The 7,467-nt window shown below is 49.6% G+C and overlaps 1 pseudogene; it reads right to left on the minus strand.

Moving 5' to 3' along the window:
- Positions 1–6,871: 6,871 nt before the first annotated feature.
- Positions 6,872–6,987, minus strand: LOC142155737 (U2 spliceosomal RNA; annotated as a pseudogene).
- Positions 6,988–7,467: the final 480 nt, after the last annotated feature.

Here is a 7,467-nt window from a genome sequence, read left to right on the forward strand (position 1 = left end):
AGTATTGCAATTTCAATGTCAGCCTGAAAAAGCAGCCGCATATTGACCACTAGTTTGACATTCACCTTTCAATGAATGCAACTCAGAGCAATGCATAACAAGCAGATAAACAACGCTAAACAGCCTGGGCATGATTTATTAAGGCACACATTATTTGATTGAAAAAGTAGCTTTATTTGTATAAAGTACAAAAAACACAGGTCATACGTTTCATTCAAGTGTACACAGTACACCGTAAGACAGGGGTGTCCAACCTTTTAGCTTCCCTGGGCCCCATTGGAAGACGACGAGTTGGTTTGGGCCGCACATAAAATACACTAACGATAGTTGAATCATTGAAAAAACCATAGAAAACATAGTTAACATATTAAACTTACTTGGAAATGAAGTTAGTAAGAGTTAGGAAACCTGTTGCAGAATCATGATTAAAGCAGTAGTCCCATTACTAGCTATAATTTAACTTACCTGCATCTGCCCCTTAGTGGGGTTCGGGGAATTAAATGCCAAAAACTTTTCTTTCTCTCTTTCTGCACCCATGAATCATCTTTTTTTATTGACCAGTTTGAAATGGTCACCGATATAGGTAGCATCAGGAGGACTAATAGAAATCTACAGAGATTTAAAGATAGGGTGGCGGGAAAAATGGCTCATGGAGCAGCCTCCGATGAGGGTAACAGTGGGTGATATTTTCACCCTATTCAGCACTGCACATTTAAAATGGTTTAAAATATTAAAAATACAATTATCTCTTAATATTTATATTAGATACATACAGAGAACACAGCTAGTTCATAATTGCATGGTGCAGAAAGTCCAATTCAGAGTAACAACAATAAGATACTGGATAATCTTTCACTGCTGCTGATAGTTCGCGCGGGTGACTCCTCTGTGCTGCGCTACGCAATGGATGTTGGGTGTGATGACGTCACCCCCGACATTCACTGTGAGCGCCACACGGAGGAGGAGACCAGGAAGGGAGCCGGAGAGCCAGCTGACGTGACCGCAAGGTAAGTTTTTTCTTTTCTTTTCTTTGCAGGATTTTTTTTCTCAGCGCTGCCCCCTTGCCACAACCAAAACTCCTGCTGGGCCATATTTACAGGGATGGTGAGCCGGTTAGACAACCATGCCCTAAGACATGATCATGCATACATTGTAGTACAATACAGGGCATAAAGTACAAGACATAACATCCTACACTATATACATCAAGTACTGCACTAACCACTCAAACTTTAAACCAGATCACGGTACAATAGAAAACATTGGATGTGAGGGGGTGGTAGGTGAGAGGGGTAGGGTGGGGGAGTCACGAGCAAAAAGTTTTTATTGAGGACAGACATAAAGGGGAGGGTGCATAAATAGACATTACATTCAATAAAACTTCAAGCTGTGAAAGGGGAATGGGTTGGACGGGGTAAGGGAGGGGAAGCACAAACCAAAGTTTTTATTGAAAATAGACACAATGGGGAGAAGGAGAAGAGGGAGACAACAATCAATAACAATCAATCGTCGTCTTCATCTTCTTCAGGACTGCCAAGGGTCTTATAGTCTCTTAGCAGGCTGTGGATCAGCCTGCGACAGTCCTGGATGGTCATCTTCTCCCGCTTCAAGATGAGGTGATTCCTGGCAAGCCACATAGCATCCTTAAAACAGTTCATAAGGCGCCAGGCCTCCTGGATTTCCCCAACGGTGTGTGTCCCAGGAAATAATCCATAAAATACTGAAAGGTATGAAGGGCAAGTCCTGGGCACATTGTCCTTAAGTTCATGTTCCAGGGCATCCAACAATGCCTGTGCAGTGGGGCAGTCCCAAAAGATATGCTGAGCAGTCTCCCTTCTGGTGATACAAAAGGGGCAGTGAACATATCTGCACAGGTTCCGGGAGTGCATGAATGTCCTGAGAGGTAAACCCCCCTGGATAGCCATCCATGCAATGTCTTTATGTCTATTAGTCAACCTCTTAGAGGCCACATTCTCCCAGACGTGTTTGTTCGTAGCCACAGGGAGCCCTGGAACAGACTCCATAACGCCCTTCGCTCTGATGATCTTGTGGATAGTTTTAGGCTTCCACAAGTCTGGTTTAAGTCCCTCCAGATGGTGCTCCCTCACAAATTGTCCAACATCCAGGTAAAACCAAGGTGTAGTCCAGTTGTAAGGGAAGGAGCTATCCCACTTGTCACAACCAAGGTTCCTCCAAAGAGGCAGAAGGAAAAAGCGAGACATGGACTTCCCAGCAGAGCAAATGTTCTTTTCAAGGAGTGTCCTGTGGATACAGTTGCAAACAAAGAAGGGCCGCAACATGGTGGGGATATCGGGGATCCCTTTCTCACCTTTGTGGGGCTCCTTGTACATCACTGACCGCTTCACTCTGTCCATTTTGGAGCCCCAGATGAAGTGAAAGACTGTCCTCGTGATGGTCTTACAGACGGCAGCAAGAGGTGGCCAAGCTTGGGCTGTGTACTGCAGAACGGGAAGAATCTCGTTGGGCAGCACCAGTGCTTTCCCTTCGATGGTAAGGTCTCTGAGGCTCCACAGTCCAATCATTTGTCTGACTGTCGCCAGTCTCTCTTCCCAACACTTCAGGGCCGCCTCCTCTCCACCAAACCAAACTCCAAGGATTTTGATGAAGATCGGCTTGATTGTGAAGGGGAATGCAGCGGGGGATGACAGGTGCCACTGACCAAACGGCATCGTCTCTGACTTCCCGCAGTTAAGCTTTGCCCCTGAAGCTCGGCCGAAGTTCTCGCAGGTCTGGATGAGTGCTGCCACTGAACGCTGATCAGCGCAGAAGACAGTGACGTCATCCATGTAGAGCGAACACTTGGCCTCTAGACAGTCTGGGCCTGGTGCGGTGATGCCTCTAATCTCTGGATTCCGCCTGATGGACATCACGAAGAGCTCTATACAACAGACAAAAAGAAGAGGTGAAAGAGGGCAGCCTTATCTGACCTCAGACATTACAGAGAAGGGGTCAGTCTTCCAGCCGTTCACCAACACCGAGCTGTAAATATCAAGGTACATCAGGTTAACATAAGAACAAAACATATCACCCAATCCACACCTGCACAGAACCTTACGCATAAAATCAAGAGAAACACGATCAAAGGCCTTCTCCTGATCAAGACTCACCAGGGCCACGTGTGCATGGCGATCTTTGATCTAATGGACAGCGTCCCTCAGCAGCGCAAGGCTGTCTGCAATCCTGCGACCAGAAATGCCACAAGTCTGGTCAGGGTGAACAATTCGCCCAATGACAATCTTTAGCCTGTTGGCTAGTACCTTGGCCAGGATCTTGTAGTCCAAGTTCAGGAGGGAGATGGGCCTCCAATTTTTGAGGTCGCATCTTTCTCCCTTGCGCTTATACAAAATTGTGATCAAGCCCTCTCTCAGAGTCGGAGGCATTCTGCCCTCCACCACCATCTCCTCATACAGCTCTAGCAGGTCCGGGCCAATGAGGTCCCACAGCGCTACATAGAGCTCCGCTGGGAGGCCATCACCGCGTGGGGGCCTGCCCGGCCTAAAGGATTTAGCGGCAGAGTGCAGCTCCCCAAGGTGATGGGGGCATCCATGGCTGCTCTACCTGTAGGATCAATAGGGTTAGTGATACCTGACAGGAACGATTCAGCCGCATCATCATCTGTAGTCTTAGGGGAGTAGAGTTTGCCGTAGTAGTCTGTGACGACTCCCATGACACCCTCCTTCCCCTTCCTGGGGGTGCCAGTCTCGTCCCGCAGTTCAGTCAGGGACGTGTGGCCGGAGTGGAGTTTTCTGAAAAAGAAAGAGTTACATTTCTCACCCTTCTCCAGATTCTCCACCTTGGAACGGGAGATGATGCATCGGTGCTCCTCCTCGAAGTGCCTTTTCAGGCCCCCCTTGGCCTCAGCCAGATCATCCTTCACGTCCCAGCCGCAAATTTGGAGATCCAGCAGGGACTGCAGCCGACGCTGAAGCCTCCTGAAGTTTCTCTTCCTCTCACATGCCTGTTGTCAGCCCTTAGCCTGAAAGAAACTGCGAAACTTGCACTTGACAAACTCCCACCAGTTAGACACACAATCAAAATACATTTTGTCATTTTTCCACATTACAAAGACATCCCTCAGCTCAAACATCCCCTCCTCTCTTTCCAGCAGAGCAAAGTTCAGCTTCCCGGAGCCAGGGCCGGGAGGAAAATCGTGGCCCAGAACACCCTCAAAGAGAATGTCCCTATGATCAGAAAAGAAGCAGGGAACCATGAAATGCCTGTTCTGTCTTACCGCTCTCAAGGTAAACACAAAGTAATTCCGGGAACGCACTGAGCCATCGGGGCGGCTCCAAGTATAATTCACACAGCCGGCCCCCATGGATCCCACTGCATCCCGCAAGGATGCTTCGGCTACCATATCCTGCAGTAACCTGGAAGAAACATCAAGTCCTCTATAGGACAGTTAAAGTCCCCAGCAATCACTACTGCCCTGGTGGTTGCGAGCTGGGCCCGCAGGGTCTGGAAAAGCTCCAAACGCTCATTCTTACCTAGGGATGCATACACACATATAAGCCTGATAGGCTCACATGCCCAAGAGCCATCTACGATAAGCAATCTGCCGCAGACAAACTCCTGAACGGAATCTAGTGTGAAGAGGCTTCCCCTGATAAGAATGGCGACCCCTGCAGACTTACAGTCACCCCCCCAGAACAATAGGAGGACCCGTGAGACCACTGCCTACCCAGATGCCTGTAGGAACTAGGGAAAGGGAGAGAACATTCCTGCAACATGTAAACGTCACATTTATGACTGTCAAGAAAGGTAAACACAGACTGACGTCTAATCTTATCCTTCACACTCCTCACATTAATGGTAAAAAGAGAAAAATTAGCCATTAGTTGGGAGAAAAAAGAAAGTTAGCACAGTCAATACATTAGTTACCCTCCTTGTCCGGTGGGACTTGGTCCGGTCTGCCCGTGTCCCCATGGGGTGGGAGCAGACCTCTCTTTTCAAGCTGGTCGAAGAGGCAGATGTGGGGCAGCTGCAGGAATTCCTCCCCTTCCTCCTCCTGCTCGGAATCCAGCAACTCATCCACCATCTCTTCCAGGTCCTCCTCCGCCGGCAGGGGGTCCTCTCCGAGCTCTAAAGCTTTTTTCTTTGAAGGGTCAGAGTCACCATCTGGGCTGTCTAGCTCTTTTCACTTTCTCCTTAGCTTGTTCTCTTTACCTGCAGAGACAAGAGGGGGAAAATCTTCCAGGGAAAGGGAGGAAGCTGCAGTAGCGGTGAAGAGGGTTAGTGCTATTACAGGGGAGTGAGGGGGGAGGGTTGCGACAGGGGGAGGGGTGAAGGTAGGAAGAGGGTGGAAGGGGGTTGGGGAGGAAGGGGGTGTTGTGACAGCGGGACAGGAGGGAGGTGCTGTCACAACAAGGGTAGGGAGGGAAGAAGAGGGGAGGGAGGTTGGAAGGGGGATGGGAAGAGAAGGGGTGGAAGAGTTCTTACCCACTCGTGGCTGAAGTATGGGCTTCTGTTGCTTCCTTTGGGCTGCAGGGCAGGGGCAGTTCCACCTTCCAGCTGTTCTTTCCCGGCAACTGCAGCGTAGGATCTTGCTCTCTGGGGGCAGTCCCTGTAGATGTGGCTGGAGAGACCACAGAGGTTGCATGACAGTTTTGTGGGCAGTCATTGGTCTCGTGCGCCGCCACCTTGCAGTTCCTGCAGGCTGAAACTTTGCAGATTCTTGCCATGTGGTCAGCTTCCCCGCACTTCCTGCAGTTCCTCAGCTGATCAGCATAGTGGAGAAGGCCGGCAGAGCCGCCCAGGGCGAAGCATGATGGCAGGTGTTGGAGACCGTCAGTCGCAGAGTTGTCTTTCCTCAGCTTGATAATGATGGACCACTTGCCTGTCCAGAAGCCATTGGCATCCAGGATCTTGGAGGGGTCCTTGATCACGGAGCAGAAGCGGCTCAGGAAGGTAGCGATGTCTTTACCAGGGGTGTGAGGATTCCTCATGGAGACCGTGACTCTTCTCTCCTCTCTCTGGATGGGGCAGTTCTCCACGAAGCGGGAGAAGGTAGACTCTGGTCTCGCTATTTTCACTGCCTCCCAATACCTCTTACAGATGGCAATGGAGGCGAAGGTGATGTACCAGATCCCCTTCAGTTAGTTCTGCACACTGAGGGTTTCAGCCTTGGAGAAGCCCTGGTCGAGGATCATTTTCTTCCCGAAAGTCTCAGCCGTCATGTCTGGGACTCTTCCGTCCACCTCCTTCAGCTTCAGGACGACGGTCTGCTTCATCCAGGGTTCCAGAGTGGGAGTCTTCTGAGGGGTATCCTGGCTGGGCTTCTCTTGTCCAGCAGCAGCAGGGGCAGTGGAGGCAGAGGTTCCAGCCACGGGGAGAGGCTTTGGAGCGGTGGTCTTTCCTCCCTTCTTCCCAGGGGCAGGAGCAGGGGTGGAGGCAGGAGCTGCGTTAGCTGAAGACATCTTCCTGGCTCTTCTTCCTTGGGCAAAGAGGCTGGTCTGGAGGGCGATCTTCCAGGAGGGCAGGAGAAGTGCAGGTATCCTCCCGCTGGGCAGAGAGGAGCAGGGGCTTCTGCTGAAGGGGAGTCGCTTCTTCCACTGGAGCAGGTCCCAAGGAGAGGAAGGCTTCTTCAGCTGGAGTTGCTCCCGGCATCTTCTTCCTGGCAGGCAGGGATTAGCAGCGCTTCTTCCCCGGAGTCTGTCTTCCTCGCAGTCGTGTTCTTGCTCCTGGCCGTCTTCGATCGGGTAACACAAGTCCCAAACAGTTCCTCACCAGTGTTAGATTGTGCTATCGATGAGCCCCAATCAGGTTCTGTCCACTGGGTATTGGGCAGGAGAGAGACAAGTGCACCATGCAGCAGAGTCTACATCAGCCCCTCACCGATGTTAGATTGCACTATGGATGAGCCACAATCAGCATAACCTCCACCGGGTGTTGTAGACTGATAAGAGCAGATACTACACTTGAGAACAGATACTACACTTGATCTTAGCCAAAAGGCCGAGAAGCGTTTTTTTAAAATACACACGTGAATAGTGTATACACACGTCCACACACACACACACACACACACACACAAGGAGCTGATGTGAAGATACTTGTGGTGATGAAATGTGGTGACCAAAATTTTCCCCCATGAAATACGTTTGTTATGATGTAATTAATGTCTGCTGTACTTAAAATACATTTTTACAGTTGCTGCTGCTTGAAAACACGTCCTAGCATGCATACACAGTCATCATCCGAAGTAATTGGCAGTTAGCTAGCTAGACCTTTGAGACTGAATCGGACGCTGCTGCGTGCACTTTAGATTGCCACTGGGAAAAAATAATTTGTCTTTGTTTCAACATTTACTGGGCTAAATACATTGCAAAAAATATTTCCAAACCATATCCAAAGCTTATTAAAATAATAAAGAAGTAAATGTAAATAAAGAGCATCATTCATGTAAAATGATCGCTAGAACATTGATCGTATAACTGTGCAGTCACG

This window comes from Mixophyes fleayi, chromosome 4 (genome assembly GCF_038048845.1).
Source record: "Mixophyes fleayi isolate aMixFle1 chromosome 4, aMixFle1.hap1, whole genome shotgun sequence".
Classification (NCBI taxonomy): Eukaryota; Metazoa; Chordata; class Amphibia; order Anura; family Limnodynastidae; genus Mixophyes; species Mixophyes fleayi.